The sequence below is a fragment of the Heloderma suspectum genome, chromosome 2 (assembly GCF_057233095.1).
Source record: "Heloderma suspectum isolate Gila_16-S chromosome 2, 16-S_ref, whole genome shotgun sequence".
NCBI classification, from domain to species: domain Eukaryota; kingdom Metazoa; phylum Chordata; class Lepidosauria; order Squamata; family Helodermatidae; genus Heloderma; species Heloderma suspectum.
Window position 1 is genome coordinate 288,863,102 of NC_139459.1, and position 12,031 is coordinate 288,875,132.

Below are 12,031 nucleotides of genomic sequence, written 5' to 3' on the forward strand. Positions count from 1 at the left end.
TACAAAATAAAGTAAAAACAAAAACAAAACACCCGTGATAGGCTACGTAACGATTTACGTAGCCTATCATGGCTAGATTCCCAAAGTCAAATAGCGTTGCCCTTATTTTTGCCGTAGTCTACGTAAATCTTTACATAGACTACCGGGACCAAATAAGGAACGCAAATGGCGGTGCCCATGGGTGCCACCATTTGCGTACGTGCTTTTTTTTTTTCAAAGTCACCCGTGATAGGCTACGTAACGATTTCCGTAGCCTATCACGGCTGACTTTAGGAATCTAGCCGTGATAGGCTACGTAAATCGTTACGTAGCCTATCACGGGTGTTTTGTTTTTGTTTTTTCACTTTTGTATTTCGCGGCCGGGGAGACGGGGCGCTTCTCCCCGGCCTGAATTTCGGCCGGGTGAGGCGGGGCGCCTCCCCCCTGGCCTGAACTTTGGGGGGAGAACCGAAGCACCTCCCCCCCACCGCGAAGCAAGCTGCGGGACCAGGTAAGTGCCTTTCGTACATCCCTACTTCTTAGTAAACATGCATAGGACTATGCTGTTAAATGCAGTAAAATGGCATCCAGAAAAATTGGTATTTCTGATCCTTAGGTACAAGGGGAATAAGCCTCGGTAACTGCATTTCCAATGCTCCAATCACAAGATCACTGTCCTACATCCCCCATCTACCGGTTCCTCCCTCTGCAAGTTACTTGACTATCTCCAAGATCCTTCTGTTCCTTCTGGTCTACAACTCTGCTTTCTCTCATTTGTTTCCAGTAGTCTTCCCTGTATAACAGCATTCCTCCCCAAAATTATGCCCCTCTAGCTAAGGCTGGCTCTGCCATGCAGCAGTGTGAAGCTCTATAAACCATAAGCAATATGGAACCGGGGGGGGGGGGGATGAAAGCAGGAATTGGTGTCTGAATGGTGCTGCAAGGCTTTAAACAAGTATTGGTCGGGGGGGGGGGACACCATGTGGAATCTACTTGAGTCAGTAAAATGTTTTGGCCCAGCATTGCATCCAGTTGGTTCTCACTCATGTACATACAGTACATCTCCAAAACCAATTGTCATGGATTTTAGGAAATAGCTAAAATATGTTTTACTGGATATGCTGGGAAGTCTATTGAAAATATGCTAACCCACCTCTCTTAAAACAATTTAAGATGTCTTATTATGAAATGCAAATGCTAAATGTTCAATGATAAATAATTAAGTTGAAAATGTAAATGAGAAGCATTTATTAACTTGTATTAAAAAGACTGAAGGCAAAAGGAGAAGGGGACGGCAGAGGATGAGATGGCTAGATAGCATCACGGATGCAATGAATATGAACTTGAGCACGCTCCGGGAGAGAGCGCAGGACAGGAAGGCCTGGCGTGCTATGGTCCATGGGGTCACGAAGAGTCGGACACGACTGAACGACTGAACAACAACAATTAAAAAGAAGCTACAGGTTCACAACCAGGTTCATAAAGAATTCTGGGTAACTGGCATAAAAATAATGGTCAAGTTGACCTGGATGGTATCCAAAGAGAAAATACTGATTTAAAGCCCTACCACTTGGGGCAAAAGATTATTTGAGTAATGAACAGGTGTGAGACTGTATAATTCCAGGTCAAAAGTGTACTTAAAAGTTTTCACTTCTCAATTAATGAGCAAAAACATTTTGTGTAAGGTATACACATAAAAAAGCTTCATATATTAGACATTTTATTGGATATGCTGGGCTCATGGTTACGTTTATAGAAACATTTATAGGCTCAGGTTAAATTGGCAAATTTTGGGTGAAGAGTTATCTTCTCAAAGGAATAATTAAAATTGATCTTGTTGTTGTTGTTCAGTCGTTCAGTCGTGTCCGACTCTTCGTGACCCCATGGACCACAGCACGCCAGGCCTTCCTGTCCTGCGCTCTCTCCCGGAGCGTGCTCAAGTTCATATTCATTGCATCCGTGATGCTATCTAGCCATCTCATCCTCTGCCATCCCCTTCTCCTTTGGCCTTCAGTCTTTCCCAGCATCAGGGTCTTTTCCAGGGAGTTTTCTCTTTGCATTAGGTGGCCAAAATATTGGAGCTTCAGCTTCATTATCTGTCCTTCCAATGAGCACTCAGGGTTGATCTTATCTAGCCTGAAATGTATACACGTAAGCTTTTTATGTATGTTCTAAATTTTTAAGAATGTTTAATAACAATGAGATAATTAAGACCATGAGCCCTAACTTGTGGGACAGATGATAATACTAGCTATGAGGTAATTTTTACACAAACAGTATAAATATGCATTGATTTTACAATGCAGGAGCTTCTTCTTAGAAGCTCACCAGGCTTGCATACCTGTCAGCTGAATAGCCTATTCAGTATTGAATAGGAAACTTGGTACTTAGAATGAGATCTCTGCTTTTAAGTTTTAATATCTAAGGATCTTTAACAATGCTCTGTTTAACAACACAAAATGTTTTAATGTCAATACATACAATATATTTTGATGTGATGTTATAAGCTTATTTGAAATAAAAAATAAAACATGGATCAAAAAAGATTTTCCTGTACTAACTCTTGTTAGTACAGAACCTAGATTGTACTCCACAAAACAATCCTAGGTGTACACTTTGTTTAGAAGTACTTAATCTGCTATTAGGTGATAAACAGACAGCTAAATGCACTCAAAGTACTGAACTATAGATAGATATCTCAAATAAAGTCCGTAAACTGTAATCCCCCTAAACTGTAGTTCAATTATCTCCTCTGTCCTAGTCCCTCCAGCCAATTCTCCCTCTCACAAACTTCAGTTCACTATGAACTTGGATCATACCATCTTAGTTTTCAACAACGCTTATGAAAGGGGTGTGGGGTGGGAGAGAGGTTATCCCACTATGAAGTGAGGTCTAACCACTAGACATTGCAACCATCCCAAATGTGGCAACAGCCAATGCAGAAAAGGGGGAAACCCAACTACAGATAACCGGAATAAAGGCCTTAAGAGACATGACTGGGAAAATATACTATGAAGCATGGCCTGGAGTGCTTTGCCATTGGGCTATTTGGAGAGATAAGAGTGATGGGCTGAATGTGGAAAAACCAGGTTCAAGTCCCTGCTCAACTATAAAGTTCACTAAATGGTCTTAGGCAAATCAATATATTCAGATTAACCTTATCCATAGTATTGCCATGATGATAAAATACTGCTCTGGGGTTTTGAGAATATATGTATAATAAAAAACCTCTCTCAAGGACCAGAACTGAGCCTACAGGGTCTAAACTGAAGAATACAAGATGAATGTTTTGGAGCAGGTTAGGCAGACGAGTACAAAATCATTTCTGATTTTTACCCATCTATCAATCCTATTAGGTTCATTTAACCTGCCAATATCTCCAGCCCATTTTTTTAAAAAAAGTTTATTACATACGGCATTATATTTACTGAAAGTGACATTTTAAATATGCATCTCAAGACAAACTGGACAGTCCCTTTTCTCTTAAAAACTAATACTATGAGGTTTAGTCACCTTGTTAAGCCATTATGTTGTTCTGACCAATTCATTTAAACTTTGTCTCCAGGTCAGAAAGGGAGTAAATCCCTGCAGACTCTGCCCAAGCTTAAAATGAGGTCAGAATGCCTGCTGTCTTTATGTTTTCAGGCCTCAATTCTAGGGATGTACGAAAGTCACTTACCTTTTCGCAGCTTGGATTTGTGGTGGGGAGAAGGCGCTCCATCCCTCCCCCTGGAATCCTCCCTGGGCCGGCTCCACTCCACAGCGGCTCCGTGGAGCCGCCGGCCAGGGCCATCTGCAGCCAGAGTTCCGGCTGCCGACGGGCTGCTGCGGACGCAAATGGCGGCCGCCGTAGCGGCCACCATTTGCATCCAGCGAAGCTGCCGTGATAGGCTACGTAAGTGCAAGCCAAAAAAAAACAACAACAGCGTATGCAAGTGACGGCGGCTACGGCGGCCACCATTTGCGTTCCCTATTTTTAGCCATTTTAGCCTACATAAATATTTATGTAGGCTAAAACGGCTAAAAATAGGGAACGCAAATGGCAGCCGCCATAGCCGCTGCCATTTGCGTACGCTGGGGGTTTTTTGGCTTGCCGTGATAGGCTACGTAAATACTTAAATACTCAAGTCAGCGCAGACGGCAGCAGGAAAGTGCTCCATTTCGCGTGCCTTTCACAGGTTGGGGGGGCGGGGCCTTCATTCCGCCACGGATTTCGGGGGGCCGAATGCACTGGCATTCAGCCTCACCGAGATCCGTGGCGGAATTCTCTGACATCCCTACTCAATCCTATGCTGATGTAATGGGGCACAGTGATGAAACGAGAGCCCAAAACACTCATTCTCTTTGCAAACAATTGCCAGACAAGTTCGCTTTTTCCTTTTTAAATCCAAGTTATTACAAAATCGTTTAATCTGGTTATTATAAATATACCTCCTACTTCTAACTGCAACTTAAAGATAAAAATGATCCCCCAAAGTTTCATAACTGTACTTTAACAGGATATGTATTTCTTTTTTAAAAGAGAGAACACATTTCATATTTTAAAAGCAAAGTGAGTTTGCCTGTGTGTGATCTATCATTATTCTATCTATCTATCTATCTATCTATCTATATACTGCCCATTAGCCGAAGCTCTCTGGACAATTTACAAGACAACACTTAAAAGCATAAAATAAAACATAATAGAATATAATAGAATTTAAAACCATACATTTCACAATATTCAAAGAGGAATGTAAGTTGCCTAAGAGCACAAATGGGGAAACCAAAACACAGATGATGCAGAAGACCCTGAAGACATAATATAGTCGCATTAAAAGGTTGTGAATAAAAGGTGTATATTGTGTATTCGGGGGGGGGGTACTGTGGGTTGGATACTGTTTTTAACCTTGGCAGCTCCTGTAGATGGGAAGTAGCAGCAGCGGGTGGAGCTTCTGCTAAGTTCTGCAGTTCTGTATGTGATAAATAAAGGACAGTTGTGTTTGAGGCCTGCTGAGTATGGCAGTCATTTCCTCTACCTATACAACAATTTGTGGCGATGAAGGTGGGATCTGGAGAGCTATACAGGCAGCAAGGACTGTGAATCCAATGAATACAGCTAACTGGTAAGCTGTCAGCTAGACCCACTTAAGAACTTGAGCAACTCCTGTGTTGTTTTTTAAAAAGAGAATTAAAATCAAAATGGCTGCTTTTGGACATATTGAAGAGTTTGATGTTAATCAACCTGCTTCCTGGGATTCTTATGCAGAATGGCTTTCATTCTCTCTAGAAGCAAGTAAGATAGCTAATGCTGAACAAAAGCGAGCTGTGCTCTTAACTGTTTGTGGACCACATACATTTTCCACAAGATCCCTCAATGCTGTTGCCTCAGCCAAAACTAAGACATTTGATGAACTTTTAGGATTATTGAAGATACATTTCTCACCAAATCCTTCAGTTACTGTATTGTGCAGAGATTTAAATTTCAAAAACAAATGCAGCAACCTGGAGAGGGCATTGCCGCTTATATTGCAGAACTGTATCATCTTTCCCAATGCTGCAGCTTTGGGGATTTTCTAGAGGATATATTGAGGATCACCTTGACTGTGAGGTTTATGATGAAGCATTGCAACGACACCTCCTGTCTGAGCCAAACTTGACATTTGCAATGGCTCAAGAAAAGGCATTAGCCAGTGAGACTGCATCACTGTATGTCACAGAACTCAAGAGAGATGAAGATGATGTAAATGCCATCTGGAGAATTCTGGGCAGCAAGGTCAACAGAAGACACAAAAAAAATGCACCCTCCATAAAATCTGCAGATAGGCCCTGACTTACCTATTCCTGCTCTGGCTGTGGAGGACCACATCAGCACTCTCTGTGCAGATTCAAGGATGCTGAATGCAGGTCTTGCAAGAAGAAGGATGACCTTGAGTGAGTCTGCCGTTCAAAATCTGTCAGCACAAGGCTATGGAACTATAGCAAAGAGTCACACCACCTAGCATCTCATGGGGTTGATTATCCATAGGGTGATAAAACTCAACAGCTATATCACATTCAGAAGGTCTGTGGCAAGGAACCTCATGATTCTGTGCTGTATACAACAGTATTAATCAATGGCCGGAAGTGCAAAATGGAAGTGGATTTGGGATCTGGGGTATTCATAATTAACAGAGACACCTTTAAGCACATATTTTCTGGTACCCTTGCTCCAAAGTTGTAAGTCCATCATGCATTCTGCGTGATTACAATGCAAAGAAGGTCGATAGTGTTGGATGCTGCACTGTGGATGTACAGTATGGCTCTTTCCAAGGGAAGCTTCTACTTATAATTGTGGAGGGGCAGAGGAAAAACCTCTTGGGGAGAAACTGGTTCTCATCAATAGGGATTAGCGTTCAAGGAATTCACGCCCTTACTACAGGTCATCTTGCATCAATTGTTAATAAATTTCCAAGCATATTTTCTGAAGAAATGTGAGAATACAAAGGGAAGCCAGTGTCACTCTATCTGGATCCATCTGTCAGGGTGGACACTGAGCCCATAGAATCCCAGAGTAGTTCTGATGCTGAGGAAGAGCAGTCGCTCCTGGGAGAGGAGCGCGCTCCTCTTTCCCAGGACCAACAGCTGACGGAGATTCCTCCCACCCACATTCCTAGTTTAGTTAGCAGTCCAGGGAGTGACCGAGCAGAGATAGCAGACTTAGTGGATGCGCGACGCAGACGCAGAGAGTGGTGCGAGATGGAGGGCACCGAGAGGAGCGTAGTGCCCGGTTGGCGCGCACTCAATCGGCTGCGCCCCGGGGATCCAAGGGAAAAGGGGAGGGATTCTCCCTAGTCCTTAAATACAGGGGTCTGCCAGTAATTGCCTTTCAAACGGGGACCAACTGCTCCAACTTAGGGCATAGGGATGCTGCTGCTCAGATCTAGTTGCTACCTGTAGAGTTGTTAAGTTGTAAAAGAAGAATAAAGCTTTGAAAAGAATCCCTTTGTCTGTGTCTGGACTTGGCTACTGGATTAGACTGAGAGAGCCCTCCAAGGGGCCCTTGACACCATCTATTGCACCAATTTGCATGAAAGCCAGGAATGTGCCTTTTGCATTGGGGGGAAAAATTGAAGAGCTTGAGCATCTCATCAAACAAGGTATGCTAGAACCAGTTACACAGACCCAGTGGCCTATGCCCATTATGCTGGTATTAAAGCCTAATGGGAAGGTGAGACTGTGTGGGGATTACAACTGCACTGTGAATAAGGCACTTAAGCAGCATCCATACCCAGTGCATGCTGTCAATCAACTCCTCGCTGTTCTTCGTGGAGGAAAAGTCTTTGCAAAACTTGATCTGGCCTAAGCATAACAATAGCTGGTCATCAATAAAGCTACAGCAAATGCCCAAACTATAATCACTCATCGAGGGGCATTCCAAGTAAAGTGTCTGCAATTCGGAATTTCTGTGGCCCCTGGACTGTTCCAACAATTCAAGGAAACCCTTTCTGGAATTCCAGGTGTTGTACCATATTTTGATGATATCATGCTCATGGGAACAACAGAGGAAGAACTTGCTGAACGACTTCAAGAAGTCCTACATCATTTTGACACATCCAGCATTCATGTAAAAAAGGAGAAATGTGAAATTGGAACCTCCAGCATAACATTTTTGGGCTGTTGTATTGATGCTTCTGGCATTCACTCACTGACAAAAAGAATACATGCAATTCATGATGCGCCTGCTCCAACAACAAAGCAGGAACTATAAGCCTTCTTGGGATTTCTCAATTTCTACCATGTATTTCTTCCACAAAAGGCTACCATTGCTGAGCCACTGCATCACTTGCTGGGAATAGGACTTCCATGGAAATAGATCAGCCAGCAATGCTTTCCAGAATGTCAAACACTGGTTGAGTTCAAATTCTGTGCTTGTACATTATGATAAAAAACCCCGCTCATTCTTACTACTGATGCTTCTTCTTACAGGGTTGGTACTGTGCTAAGCCACAAATTTCCAGATGGTACAGAGGCACCAATAGCTTATTATTTAGGGGCTATGTCATCCACTGAAAGGAAGTTTGCACAAATTGACAGAGAAGCCCTGGCTGTTATTGCAGGAGTCAAAAAGTTCCACAACTATCTCTATGGCCATGCTTTTGAAATACACAAGGTCCACAAGCCTCTTTTAGGAATATCTTCTCTCCTGGTAAACCTACTCCCTGCATACTATCACCTTGCATGCAGCGCTGGAGCATTCTGCTCAATGCTTACGATTATACACTTGTCAACAAACCAGAAAAGGCAAGAGCTAACGCCGATGGATTGAGTCAGGTACCACTTCAAATTCCAGATTTTGTTGTATCTTCTCCACTGGAAGGCTTGATTCTCGAAGCCCTTCCTGACCCACCTCTTCAGGCTGAACAAATTGCTAGGCTGACTGCTCAAGATCCTGCACTGACTGGTTCATGTTTTAAACTGGGTATGGAGGGGATGGCCAGATGAGGAACTGCCAGAGGAATTTAAGCCATTCAAACGCCGTCAGCATGAGATACCTGCCCATAAAGGATGTCTGCTATGGGGAAACCGTGTCGTTATTCCAGATAAGGGTCGTCAAACCATCTTGACTACATTGCATGCAGCTCATCCAGAGATCGCGCGTATGAAGGCATTGACCAGAAGCTATGTCTGGTGGCCAAATATCAACTCAGATACTGAAAAAACTGTAAATGAGTGTAGTACTTGTCGAGCCATTAGGCACAATCCACCAAGGGCACCTATCTTTCCATGGGAAGTGACCAAGCAGCCTTGGTCAAGAATCCATATTGATTTTGCAGGACCATTTCAAGGAAAAAATGTCTTGGTTGTGGTAGATTCTTACTCAAAGTGTCTTGAAGTAGTCTTAGTGCCATCACAAACAGCCACTGCAGCAATCACAACACTGCGCCATTTATTGGCAACCCATGGGTTGCCTGATACTATAGTCTCAGACAATGGGACTACTTTTACAACTGCTGCTTAAATCATTCGCGGACAAGAACCTTATTCGGGCTGTCACCATTGCACCTCGTCATCCCCAAGCAAATGGCCAAGCTGAACAGATGACAAAAGATGCCCTGAAGCGCATTGCAGGAGGAGACTGACCAACACGCCTTGCCACGTTTCTCATTGCTCCGCATGTTACTCCTCATGCAACAACAGGAGTCAATCCTACAGAATTACTTATGCAGCAGCGTCTAAAAACTTGCCTTTACTGTCTCCACCCAGATTTTGCTGAAGGCTTACAAAACAAACGGGAGCAAGCTCTGGATGCTGCCTTCTCAGCTCCTACTCTCCATTCATTTGTCCCACAACGTCAGGTGTTTGTTAGGAACTATGGTGCTGGATTGAAGTGTATTCCTTCCTCTATCATTGAGGTCACTGGACCTGTGTCATACAAGGTTCACTGTGCAGATGGGTCAGTCTGGCATCACCATGTTGACCAGTTGAGGTGTTCTGTTCAGAGTGGGTTGTCATCAGCAGAGGTAGCTGCTGAAGTTCTATATGGAATTGACGTGTTTCTCTCACCACTGGTTGATGCGCCAGAACCACTAAGTGATGGGAGCAATACTCCTTCCCTACCTACGACAGTTACTGAAAGAAAGTCATCTGGGCAATCTATACCTACTAGTCTAGTGCGGAGACCATGCCGTGAAAGGGTACCTCCTCGTTGGTTGAAAGTCTATGACAGCTAAGCAGGGAGGCATGTTATATATTCGGGGGGGGGTACTATGGGTTAGTTATTGTTTTGAATCTTGGCAGCTCCTGTAGAGTTGGGAGTAGCAACAGTGTGTGGAGCTTCTGCTAAGTTCTGCAGTTCTGTGTGTGATAAATAAAGGATAGCTGTGTTTGAGGTCTGCTGAGTCTCACAGTCATTCCCTCTACCTATACAACAGTGTACATCACCTAAATCGATACGTTGTGATTTTTATATTGCTGATATTGTTGTTCTATTTTGCATTTTAATTTATTTTATTTGATGTAAGCCATATTGCATAATACATGTGTAATATACATTTTATATAAATAAAAAAAATTGTTTACCCACATTTATATCTGCAGCAGTTATGTCTTCCCTAAAATCCCAGCTTCTAGGATGCTACAACTCCCATTTCCCTTTTTATTATAGCAAACATCCATAGCTACATTTTTTTCAAGATGAATTAGCTTAATATTCTCATGACAAATGTAACTGAAGAGTCCATGTTTTAAAAAGAACTTTGCAATGAAATGTTTGGCATGATGCTTGAAAACTAGAGGGTGTTAACTGCTTCAGAAATTGGGAAATCTAGGTAAATCCCAGATGTGCAAAAGGAGGAAGTGGCACTGGTGACTCAAAAGGTGGATATATCCCTTGTATCTTGCAACTGAGAAATAGTTTCATCACCACAAACCGCACCATGCAGAAAACAAGTACCAGCTGTGCTGGGACTGCACAGCAAAAGGGAAGCACACGCTGGCCTCATCAACCAGTCAGGAGGCCAAGGGCTACCAGAAGGTTCCAGCTCCCAGACCCCCAGGAAAAACATGCCAAGAGGAAGACCAGCCTGACCCCATCCACTGGCTAGAGAAGCAGCTGCAGGGAGTTGCTTCCACTCCCTGCCAGAAAGAACACTCAGCTCCAACTGCCAGATGCTCTGGGATGGCAGAAGCAAAATAAAGTATGCTCTGGCCCCATCCATCAGCCATCGTGCGTGCGTGTGTGTGTGTGTGTGTGTGTGTTTGGGGTTTTTTGTATTATTTATTGCCTTTTCCTTGTAGAACCATCTGACTGGAAGTCTGGGTGCGAATCTTCTAAGGATGCAATCCTATGCATGTTTAAACAGAAAAGCCCTACAACTCCCAGCATTCCTCAGCTAACATGGCTGGCTGGAGAATGGTGGGAGTTCTAGGACTTTTTTTCTGTCTAAGCATGCATATGATTGCATCTTAAATAAATAAAATAGGCAGGGGAAGATCTCTCCATTTTATCGCTGCTCTTAGATATTTATTTTCCTGCTATTAAGAGTGGTGACAGAGTGTATGCCAACTGAGGAACCTGTGTGTTTCGCCCAAGACAAGAGGCAGATCTGAGTTACAACGGGCCTTTATGTTTTCAGAAATGGAGATTAACCCTTACTTCTCTGTCCTAGAATGCATTCCTAGGTATAATCTGGTACCTGCAACACCTACCAATGACACATTCATTCAGTCTGCAAATCTCCATTTTGAGACTGGGTCTAAAACTGGACTTCATGGCCACAATATCTGTCCAAATTTTTAGACTTTTCTGTTTCATCCCCCATCCCCTGCTTTTTGTCTACCTATTCCGATTAAGAGTTCTGGAGAATTCAGAAGTGTGCACGCTATTGTGGCAATTTGGTTGATCCTAATAAAGGCATTGCCTAACTTTGGTTTTTGGATTTTTTTACTAATTTTCCAAGTAATGCTTCCTTCTTTGAACTAGCACAAATTTTCAAGTTACATCATTTTCCATCAATTTGCGTTATTCTAGGCAAATGAAATAAAACAGTAAATCAGAGGTATTTTATACTTCTTCATAGAAAGGCTCTCTTAAGTCAAATAACAAACTGTTTAAATGTTTCAGTTTAATAAACAGAATATGAAGATGCACTGCGAAATACGGCCCTCTTTTGTCTCAAGTATGAGCTCAGATGTTCAACGCAAAAGAGAGAGGTTTCTAGATTGTGTTTTAATATTCCCCAAACAAAGGACTCTAGGGAAACATTTTCAGAAAATAAGTAACTGAGTTACTAGCTACCATTGGTAAAGTCAATTTATACAAGCACTGGGGCACACAACAATTTGACTGAATGTTCTAGTTACAGTCTGTCTTCTGGACCAGTACACCGGAGCCCTCTTTAGAACACCTTACGCATTCTCCCAACACATGAGCGGAAAGCAGTCCACGCCAACTATCCTACCTATCCCTATTCACTCACACTGTCTAGCTGTATGTGCTGGATGCCAGGGGGTGGGACAAGACAACACAGCCCTGCTACATCCACGTGCTAAGGGATTGCTAAGGGAACATGAAATAAGTTATCAAATAATG

General features: G+C 42.9%; 1 protein-coding gene across 10 annotated transcripts in view; it reads right to left on the reverse strand.

Moving 5' to 3' along the window:
* PFKFB4 (6-phosphofructo-2-kinase/fructose-2,6-biphosphatase 4) overlaps positions 1–12,031 on the reverse strand; it is a 105,496-nt gene that overhangs the window by 64,604 nt on the left and 28,861 nt on the right. The window lies entirely within an intron of this gene.